General features: G+C 48.4%; 1 protein-coding gene across 4 annotated transcripts in view; it reads right to left on the bottom strand.

Annotated features, from left to right (window-relative positions):
- Window positions 1–11,732, bottom strand: part of HIF3A (hypoxia inducible factor 3 subunit alpha) — a 297,956-nt gene extending 286,224 nt beyond the window's left edge. For 2 of the 4 annotated variants that reach the window (XM_078660976.1, XM_078660984.1), the window contains exon 1: window positions 11,672–11,732. The gene's annotated coding sequence lies outside the window, so the exon portion shown is untranslated. The remainder of the gene's footprint in view (window positions 1–11,671) is intronic. The other 2 variants (XM_078660978.1, XM_078660985.1) reach the window with 1 other exon arrangement.
- Between the last annotated feature and the right edge of the window lie 2,463 nt (window positions 11,733–14,195).

Raw genomic sequence — 14,195 nt, 5'->3', positions numbered from 1 at the left:
CAGATTCCGACCTGGGTCGGGAAAGGGCCAATTTAGCAGCCATATTCTGCACCCGCTGAAGCTTCCCAATCAAATTTTTTGGGGCCCCCAAAAGAAGTCCGTTGCAGTAGTCGAGCCGACTTAATATAGTCCCACGGACTACTTCCGGCCTGGCCTGAACAGGGAGAAAAGGCAAAACTCTACGTAACATGCGTAGCAGCATCATACATGTTCCCGTGGTTTTGTTGACATGTAGGTCCAGTTGTAGATTAGGGCCAAACATTACCCCTAAATTGCGTGCTGACTCCGATGCCAGCACTGGTTCGGAAAAGGTACTAGGCCAAAAGTTCGCGGGCAGTGCCCGCGGAATACGGTCAGTAGAACAGTGGAGCACCGCCGTCTTCGAGCTGTTGAATTGCAAGGAGTTAGCTCGTAGCCAGTCCGCTGTGGCTGCCATACAGCGATGGAAGGTGCCCAGCGAGACCGCATTATTCCCTTCCAAGGAGAAGACCAGCTGAGTGCCGTCGGCATAATTAAATGCCGAGACGCCGAAAGATTTTATTAGCTGGACTAAAGGGCGGAGGTACAGGTTGAACAATATCGGGCTGATGGCCGAGCCCTGTGGAACCCCCTGTCCTATTTTCCTTGGCTCAGAGCTGAAAGGCGGAAGTGAGACCAACTGTTGTCTACCCTCAAGATACGAAATCAGCCAGTCTCATTGACCCCGCACTCCTCCAGCCTCCGGACCAGGGTCCGATGGCAGACCGTGTCGAACGCGGCCGACATGTCGAGCAGCACCAGAAAGGCTGCCCGACCACTGTCGACACGCGAACGCATATTGTCCAACACGGTCACCAGTGCGGTCTCCGTCCCATGTCCAGGAAGCCAAACTGGGCCTCATCGAACCACCCGATGTTTTCCAGGAAGCCAGAGAGAGAACGAGTTACCCACTTTTCCAAGATCTTGATCGGAAAAGGAAGCAAGGAGATCGGCCTGTAGTTGGAAAGACAAGCCGGATCCAAAGTTGGCTTTTTTAACAGAGGCGACACCACTGCTAACTTCCAGCTTTCTGGCACCGACGCCGATTCCAAGGATTGGAGGCAGATCGAAAACAGAGGCGGAAGCAGTTCTGCATGAAAGGCCTTCCAAAACTTGGGGGGCAGCGGATCAAGTGGAGACCCCGATGACACCGAATGAGCAATCTTACAAAATTCTTCAAAGGAAGGGAGGGGGAAAGAATTCAGCCGTGATAGCCTGGGTGAAATGGTCGAGGCACCCGACCCGAGGGCAATGGTAGCCGTCTGGGGTCGACTGGGCTGCTCCACCGGAGCTCCCACACCGATCGGCTGGGGTCGACTGGGTGAGCTGCCCGGAGCTCCCAGATCAGAAGCAACAGTGCACGTCTGGGGTCGACTGGGCCGCTCCCCCGGAGCTCCCACAGTGATCGGCTGGGGTCGACTGGGTGAGCTGCCCGGAGCTCCCAGATCAAAGGCAGCAGTGCACGTCTGGGGTCGACTGGGCTGCTCCTCCGGAGCTCCCACACCGACCGGCTGGGGTCGACTGGGTGAGCTGCCCGGAGCTCCCAGATCAGAGACACCAGTGCGCGTCTGGGGTCGACTGGGCTGCTCCCCCGGAGCACCCACACCGACCGGCTGGGGTCGACTGGGTGAGCTGCCCGGAGCTCCCAGATCAGAAGCACCAGTGCACGTCTGGGGTCGACTGGGCTGCTCCACCGGAGCTCCTACAATGATCGTCTGGGGTCGACTGGGTGAGCTGCCCGGAGCTCCCAGCCCCCTGTCAACAACACTGATGCAAGGACGACTAGACAGGTCGGCGGCCATTCCCAGGCAGGCCTCCGCAGATGCGGGATGTGTTAAGCCCGCCAAGATCTTAGCGGTCTTCTCCTCGAAGGCAAGAGCCAACGAGTCGCACAAAGCCTGTGAGGCCCGGACAGAATTAGCCGCACAAACCGGATGAGACAAGTCCTTGACAATTTTAAACAGGGCTTGAGATTTATTAGGCGCCTGTAGCAGGGACGTTTGTATAAAAGTCGCCTTAGCCCGCTTGATCTGATCCTTATAGCCTCTCAGTGCGAGTCTAAACAAGACTTTAGCCGAAGGGGAATACTCCCTTCTCCATGCTCTCTCCGCCCGTTTACAGCTCAGTTTCAAGTGTTGTAACTCCACCGTGTACCAAGGAAAAGCCCGATTCACCCTCGCTCTTGCCTTTCGAAGGGGCACAATCTTATCGAGCGACTCGGTGATGGACCGGCAAAAGGAGGAGTAGCTTTCTTCCACTGAGTTCCTCAGGCAGAAGTTGGCAGGTATTAAAGAGGGCAGAGGAGCTAGACTGAGCAGTCGGGACCAAGGTCGACCCACTTGCGAGAGTCCTACCCCTGCGGCCTCGGGAAGATGATCCCCTAAGCATAGGGAAAAGACCACAAGCGCGTGGTCAGTCCAACATTGGACTAAGATGTCAATAATCACAGCCAAGTGGGCGCCCGCAAAAATGAGATCCAGCACATGACCGCCCCTATGAGTCGCGGAGCCAACCAGTTGTTGCAGATGGATGTCGGCCAGGGCTTGACAGAGTGAAGTAAACGCTCCGTCTAAAGGACCCCCTGCCATAGATTGAAATCTCCCAGGACTAGCAAGTTAGAATGAGTGTTTGAGAGATCATATACTAAGTCGAGGAACTCCGGCAGAGAAGAGGCCGAGCCCGGCGGCCGATAACATAGCACGCCGGATATCAGTGTTCTCTCCAGGTTTCTGAAGGAAAAACCCATGAGCTCAAAGCCCGAGATTTCGCAGATTTTGAGCTGGGAAACATCCAGCTGTTCGCGGTAAATGATGCCAATTCCGCCACCACGATTCAATGGGCGCGGAGTATGAATAATTTTAAAACCCGGGGGACAGGCCAGGCCTAGTTCAACTAGGCAGTCCTCCCGAGTCCATGTCTCCGTCAGAAACAACACGTCCAGCCCAGATGACTCGACCAAAAAGGCGATCTCCGTGTGGTGCTTGCAGAGCGACCGCACATTAAGCAGACCACATGCGAGTGACTGGGGCGGAAACCGAGCTGTGGGTCTCCGTGTCGAGGAGTCATAAGATGGTCTCAAAGCCCGCAAGTCTGACTGAGAATAAACCAGACGGGGAGAATCCAAGTGGCCAGAGGTAGCGGCCCTATGCGCGTCCGTTGCGCGAACGGGCGCAAACGGGCTTACCTCTGGCGCACCTCCGGCGCGTCTACGGCGCGTCCCCTGCGCGCCGTCGCTGCGCGCCTGTCTGGCAGCCATCTTAAGAAGCCTGGCCAAAAGATCACGTGGGTCCTGGCAGGGCGAGTGGCTCTCCCTCACCAAAGATGGCGCTCCCTCAAGAGAAAGCTTCCCCCAATCCAAGATGGCGCTCTCCAAATCGGCGCGAGGAGTATGCAGTGCCCCCGAGTCCCTTCTACCCCACAAGTGTGGGTGTGCAGGCGTTTAAATGCGGGTGAGTTACTCCCTCAATTCCCACTAAGCGGTAGAGCAAAAGAAAAATATTACAAAGCAAGCGCTCGGCGCAAATCACGAGCAATGATTTAAAAGATTTAAAAGCAAGGTAGCTGTTACATATACAGCGCGAGTGCAGGAACTAAAGATCTGGATAACATCAAATTACAACCCCTCTTATTGTGGCAGCGAATTTGGAAAAACCCAGAAGCCCAATTCTGTAGCTCAATGTTGCTAGATTGTATGAATATGGATAATTGCCTAAATATCCCTTGGCTCAAATGTGTCAGAAAAAGCTTTGAAAGTTTGTGCAGCCTAGTTTTTTTTAATCACAATCCAGCTAATCTATCCAATTTCCCCTCAATGCATATCAAATATATTTTTTATCAACGTGTGTAAAGGCACGGCACAGGGATATAGCTGGGAAGAGAGGGGACTCCTTTTATGGGCTCCACTAGCCCCCCCCCCCCAGCACTTTACTTACAGTTTATTGCAGATGAAAGATAGTGGTTCTTATTCACAAGGTTCCGACTTAAAGCTAAACACTTCTTGGTAGCCTTTACCACCAAAAGGCACCTGGTTTTCATATCTTCCTCCCTTGTTATTGTGAAATCCTCGCCGAACAAAGCACTCCGCACTTTACTTTATTCTGCACATTTTTGTTACCCCAAAGAAGGCAGTTTCTGCGCCCCATATTGCGTGCTCTGGATTTTAGATCTGACACAGCTGCCTTTTCTTATCTGTAGTGTCTGGGATATGAAGCTCTCAGTATTGCTTTCTTGCACTGCATCTTAAATTCTCTAAGATTAATGATAGCGTATTTAGCTGCTACTACACTATTTCATGGATTTTTCTGATTTTATTGAAGGTTTTATAACCTATTTTTATAATTTCTTTTTCTTGACCTTTTAATTATGTATCAATCATTGTGCATTTCTTTTATGATGTGACTTTAATGGCTCGGTAGAGGCGAATGAAGAATTTTGACGGACTAGTGGTGGATTAGCATAGGGAAATAAAAGTTGTTAATTTGAGTGGTGGACATGTTGGTCTGCTAGTTGGATTGAATAGGATAGAGGAGGGAAGGGTCGAGAAAGCATTATTTGGGAGATCATGTAGTAAAATGAGGTCTGGGATGAGTCAAATGAGGGATAGAGAATGTTGATATGAAGTGCACAATAAATAGTTTAATATGTTGTAGGTAAAGCAAAGCGTCATGTTCCTTTCTGAACTGTTGGAAGGAAAGTCCTAGGTTTGTGAGGATGCTCTCCAAATTTGGTCTTGCCTGCACCAGTGCATGCACTCTTATTTTGAAGACTTATTTGTGTGCAACATGGGGTTTGCAGCCTGCCCATTGCTTACCATTTGTATGTATGCTTCTTTGTCACTCTTATTTGCGGTTTTGTAATTGGGCAGCATGTACCGGCATCACCTCCTCTTCTTCTTTAGCTGGAGAATGGGCCAAGTACCGATTGCTTCAGCTAATGCTTTCTTTCCGCTAATCGTGGTACTATTTTTATTTATTCTTCGTGTGGCTTCTTCCCCTCTCACCTCCCCAGGCAAGTCCTTAAAAGCATAATGATGCAGCCAGTGCTGGCTGCGTTGTATTTTTTAACGGTCCTGTTCCCTTCTACCTGTTGTTCGTGTTGCCCCTTCTCTCCCAACCCCAACAGGGAAAAAAGTGCTATGATGAAGCCAGCGCTGGCCACGTCAAAGCATTTTTTTTACTTTTTTACTCCAACTTTTAACCATGCTGCACAACAGCGGTGCTGCTGTATAACATAGCTAAAATATATTGGCAAAGCTAATAGCTTTCGCATGAATGAGACCTATTAGCTTTGTCAATGCTTGTTTAAACAGAAGGTTTTTGGGCTTTTAGTTTATCTAGAGGCTAGGTCCATGACTTTCTGGTGATGACCAGAGATGGTCTGTTTGTTAACAATGTAGTTAGGCTTCATTAGATTACCTTATAAATAATAGTATGTTTAATTCACTGAGCCTGGGCAAGATATAGTCAGATTTTATCTGGCTGTCAATCAAACATGCAGCACCATGTAAAATGACATTGAAGGTGCCAAAATGGTGTTATGTAGGCCAGCAAGTATTGTGCTAGCATCACTGAAAGGGGATATGGACAGTGCCTAGATGGTCAACACTAGCCAGGATTTATGGCTTCCTTGTCCGAAAAACGTTAAACTGCTACCAAGCTGGTGGCTTTTGAAAAAGATATGGGAGTAAATGAGGAACCCTTGCCACTGAGCATAATGGGTGAGAAACGTACAAAACTCGCTCAAGACCAGGTCTCTATCCATGAGGTAACTTGGAGTTCTGACGCACAGCCATGGAACACAACTAGCTCCTTCTTCGTGTGATTTAACTAGGTTGGTGAGGTGCACCTCTGTACCCCACCGAACACTGAGGGACACTGCTGGAGAAATATTGGGTGGGGTTCGCTTGCCTGCGATTCGAGGGAAGCCTTCTGTGGCCAAATTGTTGCAGTCTCAAGGCTGCAACTTAGGTGCAACCCTGACTAACAGGCCTGGATCAAGTGGTTCCAATCATTTTAGTGTCAGTGATCTTTCAAAAACGTTGTCTACTAACATCTCTTAGCCTCTCCCACTCCCTGCTTCTTTGCAGTCTTGCCCATTCTTGCCTTTCACAACTAACCTTGCCTCTTTTGCTCTAACCAGGTGCCCAAAGTTGGTGACCCGTAACTCATTATTGCCACCCTCTCTGTCCATATGGCTGGAGTGTTTAGAAGAAGATAATTGTATTACCGAGGCTCCTCTTTAATCTTTCTGCTGATTTCTCCTTTCCTCTCTCCTGGTCCTTCTGTTCCATCTCTCCTGGCCCTCGGCTCTTTGAGGTAGCCTCAGGGATGTATTAAGCACTTGACACGTTACCAACATATTTCGAGGTGCAGTACAGCCTATAAACTGCGGCATACCTAAGGTACTAGCTGTTCTCAAGGTCTTCACACTGCTTTTACATTTTTCCAGAAAGCTATCTAATGTAAAGAATTCTAATATAGAATTCCATTAATGTCAAGTCCAAGTAACTCCTGCCACCCACAGCTGAAAAGGGGACGGTGGTAAGACTGCCATTTTGGTAAACCTTTGAATAAGATTGCCTTGAGGCGAATTAATTTACTCTCCCAAATAGATGGTTGTACGGCCAAAGATGGTTGTAGGGCCACCTGCGTGTGATGCAGTGACATCCGAATCAAACACTACTTTTCGGCAGCAACTGATGTCCTCCATCATTTGAGAGTTGGCCCTGTCTTAAAAGGCCAGCTATGAGCCGGTCACCCAGAGCTTGTCAGTTACTTAACATTCCTAACCAGATTGTTGAAGGCTCTGATGTAGCATGCTCTGGCACAATTAGTCTTTAATGTATAATGGTCCCTGAAACCACTACTCTCAGGGGAGCCAAGATAGAGTGATTTACCTTCCTTAACCGAGAAAGTGAATTCTAATAATACTTCTCACCAGCTCTTCTACTAGAGGTGAAACAAAAAAGTCATTGACCTTGAATTACGTGCAGGTCTTTGGCCCTGTGTGTCCTTCTTACCCAATGAAGAATGTATAATCCCTTTCAACAGAGAACTGGTGAGCTGTCCCAGAACACCAAACAATAGTATTGCTTTCTTATGACCAAGCTGGCGCCAGTTCTGGAGCACTCAATTGCCAACGTGTCCTGGACAGCCTGACGGCCAGCGAACTGTAGAAGAAGTCTACCAAGTTACACTAAAAAGCGCGCACCACCACAGTTTTAATTAATCTCAACCATGATTAACTACACAAGAGCTTAAATGAAAATTCTGAACAGTGTGTGAGGTGGGAGTCACTGGCAAACCTCAGGAGGCGAATGTATGCCATCATTGCTGGGAAGAACGCAAAGGTAAGTGACGAACCGACTTCGCCAAAAATATAAGTGGTGTAGGGAGTCCAGGGCATGGACTGAATGATGGTGGGGGGGGGGGGGGGGGGGGGGGGGGGGGGGGCAATAACCCCGTTAGTGTTTTTTTTTAGTTATTTCGAGGAAGTTTTGTGAGTAACTTGCATTCTTCCCATATGTAACTGTCCATTGGGGATGTGGTTATAAATGATCTAGACTGTTGGAAAATTCCGTGCTGTGAGCAAGGGTCGATTCAGCTGATTAAGTAACCACAAAAGAAAAAGAAAACCTGGGCCCGGGGTTGTTTGTCCCACGCCCAATTGCAGTTATGTGCAAGGCAGACAGACAGGCGAACAACATATACAATGTTCATAGAAAGCAGCTGTAGAACAGGGAGGCGGGTAAGTGGGGCGGGGGAGGATCGAAGTCCGTGTTCAGCTCTCTCCCATGCGAGCTATTTTGAGAAAAGAACACGGGCTGATGATTGGATAATCGCCTGCGTGTTATTGGAGGAAGCGCTGCTGATGTCATAGCCGAGCTTTATTTTATTCCGGGAGGCTGAAGGAATGTCCCGAGTGGGAGGAGAGGCTTTGATGGGGAGAGCGTAGGCTTAGGAGATGCTTTCGGGGATTGACTCGGCGGGGAATAAAATACCAAGCATGGAGTAAACGAGGGATGTTAAAAATCAGAGCGAATGGTGCAGAATGGGGGTGAAGATGGGCACTTTCTGAAAAGGGTGAATGGGGCGGGGGATACTGAAGGGCAGAGAGAAGATGATGATTATGGGGACTGGGTGAGTGAATTGATGATGCAGATGTACTGAAAGAGGAAGGAACAATGTAAACATATGCTGCTCTCACCAACTAGGGCAATGTCTCATGTACTGTGGAAACGCAGCCTGTTCTGGAACTGCAGACCATAATTTGGGACACAACGTCACTGTTCAACATCTGCATGCATACATTTGGCCCAGGAACGGCTTTGGGGAACCCTTCCAAATGTATGTCATGGATATTTAAAGCCGCATTTGATTGGATCAGAGAAAGGAAGTGTTCCCAAATCCATGGCCCATCCTCTGCCTTCCGAGTCAATGCAGACCCTTACGCTAGGTGAGGCAGACCTTTTGACGTTCCCTCGCCGACACATACAAGCCTACCCTGACCACAGCAATGAAGGCAAAAACAAAAATTGTAATGAAGTCAACATGTCCTTCACAGACCAAGGCGAAATCCAGTTGAAGCGTGGCAACATACAACAGTCAATGTTCTGTTAGGTCTTCCCACTGCTCCATGCTCATAGTAAGGTAGACATAGCCAGTGTCCTTGTGTTCCTACGTTTGAGCTGCTGTAACATGTTCTATATCTGGTTCACTACACAATTCAGAAACAAGATGTAAAAACAGCAAAATCACTTAGGCAAGCTAATCTCCAGAAACACAAACACTAAAACTAGGCACAAACACACAGTAAGGTGCACCAAATAACATCTGTAAACAAAAACAAAAGTCCAAAAGCAGTAGGTTTCTGATTCGTCAACCAATCTTCTTTTTATTTTGAACATGGTTTCAAAAAGTTCTTTATGTATCACTCAAACAGCCAACACGTTTCGTCCAAGACTGGACTTCTTCAGGGCAAAGTGCAACGTTACCAATGTCACACTCATATATTTGCCAATCATCTAATTCAGAGAATACCAAAATATAATAAACACAGGGGTATTGATCAAACCCCAAATGCGGCACCAGAATCAGTACGCAAAGCAGCAAAGTAGCGGACAAGTATGGGCTGCTTTCTGGCCCATACTCGTCCGCTACTTTGCTAAGATTATTTGACAAATCTGAAACCTACTGCTTTGGACTTTTGTTTACAGATGCTATTTGGTGCACCTTACTGTGTGTTTATGTTGTATTGGTCTTTTTTTGGACCACACCTCGACAGCAGGTGTTGATATTGTGTGCACATTCTATGTACATCTCTTCTTTGAAAACTTGGGGATATACAGAAATAGCTGCGTTTTGCATATGGGGTCGGCTGTCACATATGTGTTTTGATAGCTAAAACTAGGCACCTCATTGCTTCAAATAAAATTGACAATCACATTTTAAACTCTTTGGGTTGCCCACAAATCCAATTGGTGTAAGTAATTGGGTCACATACATGAACTTGCACTCCAATATACTCTAGGCATCTACTTACTATTCACATAAAACAATAGTAATAATTTGGTCATGTGCATACAGATGCATTACCCCAAAACACTGATAGTCATCTGTTAACACAATATAATCAGATTTTTTACTTTAAAAAAATATACATAAAAGTACATTTTAAAGCTGTAGATAAAAAAATATATAAGGCACCAGTCTAGGCCACATATATTTTACACAAAGATAAGGTACAAACATAAGTGTGCTTCGTTCAACAAACTTAAAGGATGTGTCATTGCATTGTGATGTCGTTATGTATGTGCCAATCCTGCAATGTATACAAAGTTAAAATACAAATAATAAGTGTGCTCTATTCAACAACTGTCGTCCGAGCCAATACTGCATTCTGAACAGAAACTTTCGCAATGGCCTGGACACCTATGAAACCAAGTTGCTGAGCCATTTCAAACTCCCCAAAAAAAACTTTTTTTTAAACTTACGTATGATAAACAACTTGCAAAATGTTGGTAAAAACATGCAGACCGAGAAGTTTTGGTATGGATACTCCTATACCGCCCCTTCCCTACTTGTTAACCGATTGGCGTGGACGGTAGCACTCTGTTACATCTGCATGTGTAAATATCTGGCAATTGATTCTGAAAAATCTGAATCTTTGAATATTCTGCTACATTTTACTTTTTTTTTTGCACATTCACGTTCAACTAAGACGGGCAAACAGGTTTGTGAATTGGTGCCTTGAGTGAGAATAAATTGCAAACATAGAGGGACAGGTACAGATCAAAAGAGAAGGCCGGCTTATATTTGATTGTATACGTTTTACATAGCATGGACTACATCCACCACGACCGAGGGCTTCACAAGAGGAGGAATACATATAATCATTATAAATCATACAGAGATATGATGCGCGTACATAAACAATCAGATGCATTAATACAAAGAGCATATGACTGGTGCAGCCGTACTGGGCGCTGACCTGTGAAGGGGGGCGCTGTGACCTCAGGGGGGGGGGCGCTGGGCTTGGCAATATCTTAAGATAGGAGAGATGAGGGGCACTTTTGCACGTGGAAGTGAAAGAATCTAAAGAGGCGGTCATGGGACGTGGGGGCGCCAAAAGTGATTGTCGCACTGGGCGCCACCAGCTCTAAAGCCGGTCCTGTTTTATTCCTACGGGCAGCTATTTGCTACAACTCTAGGGATCGGTCTAACCACCCCATCCACCTCTTGGTGGCCATTCCACCTGTATCCCAAGATGCAACACGCCTCCTTCCTCATTTCTGAGCTATGGTGCTGTATTTGTAAAGTGCGCTATCTTGCCAACTACACCCCCACCTCCACCTCCTCCCCAGGTGTACCAACTACCCTAGTCTTCTTGTGTGAAACAGCTACCCATTTTTTTCCATGAGTTGTCACTTATTTACCCTCCCATATGCCTGTTCACCGTTCCCTTTTGCCACAGGGATGCCTGTTCTCCGTTCCTTTTCTCAGCTGTCCTGTACCACCTCCCTCCCCCTACTATTCATAGCTTCTTCCCTGAGCTGCACCCCCAGGACAGCACTTTCTCCAATTCAAAATGACTACTATTCACCCCTTCCTAAAAATCCTTTTGGAATGTATAACGTTTCAAAATACAAATATTCCAGGACTAGTGTTAGAAGAGTAAATAAACCTCTTTGGGTAAAAGTTGCTCTTTCCCCAAATATTCTAGGACTGGAGTTAGAATAGTACATTTAACCTCCCAGTATCTGCCACGCCCACTGCTGCCCTGAGGGCTCTGTTTGGGCAAGAAGTCTTCCTGAGGGTTGTCTATACCTAACCCCGCCCCCAGCAGCTATCCATCTTCTCTCCCAGAAAGAAGTGACACCTCCACTTTACCATTAGTACTTGCTTCGTTTCCTGGAAATCCCTTCAGCTCTCCGTCTGGTAGTACAGTACTTCCTTCACCAGAAATAGCCCCGTCTTTGGTGCAGCAATCGGCACTTAGTATATACTACTCCAAACCTCAAACGCGTACCCTTTTGACTGTAGCATCCCCCGCCCTCACAACAACAGTAATTTCCTATCCACCTTCTTTCTCTTCCATGGCCCAACCCGTCCGAGCCCCCGCTTCCTATCTGTTCACTGTTCTTCCACACGCTCACCTTGACCCCGACTTTCTTCTCCATCGTTTCTCCTGTTCTGAAGTCCAGCAACGCTGTCCCCGCCCCCTCTACGCACGTTAACACCCCCTCCCCTTCAGCCCACGCACACTCCGCTGACAGCTAGTCGAGTTTGGAGTGATTTGGCCACGCCCATCTGGAAAACCGCCAGTCCGCAGCCAAGCGGCGGCTGATTGATGTGATAAGGAGGTAGAGCCTGCCCTTATCTTGCGTTTTACTGGTTGTGACAGGGGCACGGTAAATAAAGCTAAGGGGACTGTTATTCCGTTTGTTCCGTGTACGGTATAATGGTTGTGCCGGGTTAGTGACCGCAATTGTTTACTTTGACCAGGTCTGCTGAAGGTGCAGCTGTGTGTTTTAATCCATGAATGCATGCGATTTTAATCAAACACTGGATTTTGCACGATCTTGAAGTAGGGTGCGATGGCTCTCAAAAAGTTGTTTATTTATTATTGTAGTTTTATATCGCGCGGACATGACGTAAGCGCTGTGCATACTAACGAAATACATTGGAATTGCAAAAAAATGTTGGGCACGGGGAGATTAAGAAATTTGCCTACAGTGGCTGAATGTTGAGCCAAGGCATGGGACTCTAATCTGGTTCCCCAATCCTAAAGTCAGAAGGAATATGTAGTAGCGCGGTCTAGTGTTGCACGTCACGTGAGTTACGTGATGTGCCGGCGGCCATGTTAGGCTGCGCGCGCAGGGAGCGCGACAGTGGCGCGAAGAGTCGGTACGAGCAGCACAGGCTCGGCGCTCTATTAGGGAGATAATCAGCAATAAATATATTGAACAGCACTGAGGCTGCAGCGTCTTATTGGGGGCAACGAGGAACACTACAATGGCGACGAGGGTGGGATGAGCAATCCCCCAACCCCCCACAGAGAGAAAAAAGACCACCGGGGAACCCAACTGCACACCGGTGGCCAGAAGAGACCAACAGGCACCACACTGCCACACAGGTACCCTATAGAGCGCGGCAGGCCTATAAAGCATCCGCTGGAACAAGGCAGTCACCACAGGAGGGGACAGAGCGGGAAGGCACAAGAATTGCGCCAGAACCAGCCACCAACCACAACCTGAGGGCACAGAGCTGGATAGCGTACAAAAGAGCGAGGGGGCTGACGCAGGTAGTCCCCAGGCCCACGGAAGCGAGGAAGAGCAAGACAGCACGCCGGGAAGCCCCAGGGGCCCAGCAAGCGCAGAGCCCAAGGTCAAGAGCGAGAAGATGAGTACTCAGGCGGGGTATGCGACGGCGCCTGTACAATTTCTACCCAGGCCCGGCGAACCACTGATGAAGTGGGAAGACTGGCGAGAGTACATCGACAATTTCATAGGGGTGTTAGAAGCCGAGAATGAGGAAGTGTTCAAACCCCAGCGGAAGAAACGCATCTTGTTACTAAACTTGGGCCCCGAGGGGTTGAGAGTGTACAAAAGCTTAGTACCAAAACAGAGGACAAGCACGGACAGTGACGTGTACGCTCATGCCATTGAGGACCTCAATGAACATTTCAGGCCGGCGGTATGCGTGTCAGTGGACAGATTCAACTTCCAACAAAGGAAACAGCACCCAGGAGAGACGGTAGAGGAATACGTGGCAGCACTGAAACGATTGGCGGCCACCTGCAAATACGACAACTGGGAGGAAGAATTCATAAAGGACCAGGTGGTAATGCACACCACGTGCACGTCCGTACAAGACAAACTATGGGCCAGCGGAGACACCACCCTGAAAGAGGTCATGGTCATTGTCAAAAGGGCTGAGCTGGCTAGGAGGTGCGCTGAAGCGACGAGGAAAGAAACAGTGCCCAGCACCATGGTAAACAGAGTGGACGAGGAAGGGCCCCGTAAGGATCACCTGAACAGGAAGTTTGCAGAAAAGGGACAGTCCAAATGGCAAAGCTACGGCGGTCCCCAAGGAAAAGCGGCGGGAAACAACAGGAAGTCATGTTACAGGTGCGGAAGCTGGACGCATGAGGCCCACGACAGAAAATGCCCGGCGTTTCGCGCCAAATGCTTATACTGCGGTATAACAGGCCATTACGAGAAGGTGTGCAGGAAAAAGGCCTCCAAAGGAGAAGTGAGATACGTAGGCCAAGACAACGATGACCAAGAAGAAACGACGGAACAGGAGGTGGTCACGTTTCTGTGCATATACGACCAGTTACTGGGCGTCGAGGGGCAAGTGCTCAGCGTCGATGGCAAGAGAACAATGAAGCCCATCCTGGAGATGAAGATTGGCGGCATCACAATCAGTGTAGTGGCGGATACAGGCTCCCCATACACCATAGTCCAGCGAGCGGTATGGGAGGAGAAATTTGCACCGCACTTGGGTTCAGCACTGGAGAAGCTAGACATCCGGCCAGTATCATACAACGGAGACCGAATACCAATGGCAGGGTTCAGACCGCTACTCTTCGAGTTCCGCGGCCGGTCGGCCAACTGCAAACTCTATGTGTCAGAGAAAGGCCCCTCGGTCCTGGGATGGCTGGACCAGGGTGACCTA

Source organism: Lissotriton helveticus, chromosome 9, assembly GCF_964261635.1.
Source record: "Lissotriton helveticus chromosome 9, aLisHel1.1, whole genome shotgun sequence".
Classification (NCBI taxonomy): domain Eukaryota; kingdom Metazoa; phylum Chordata; class Amphibia; order Caudata; family Salamandridae; genus Lissotriton; species Lissotriton helveticus.
This window is presented reverse-complemented; position numbering and strand designations above follow the sequence as displayed.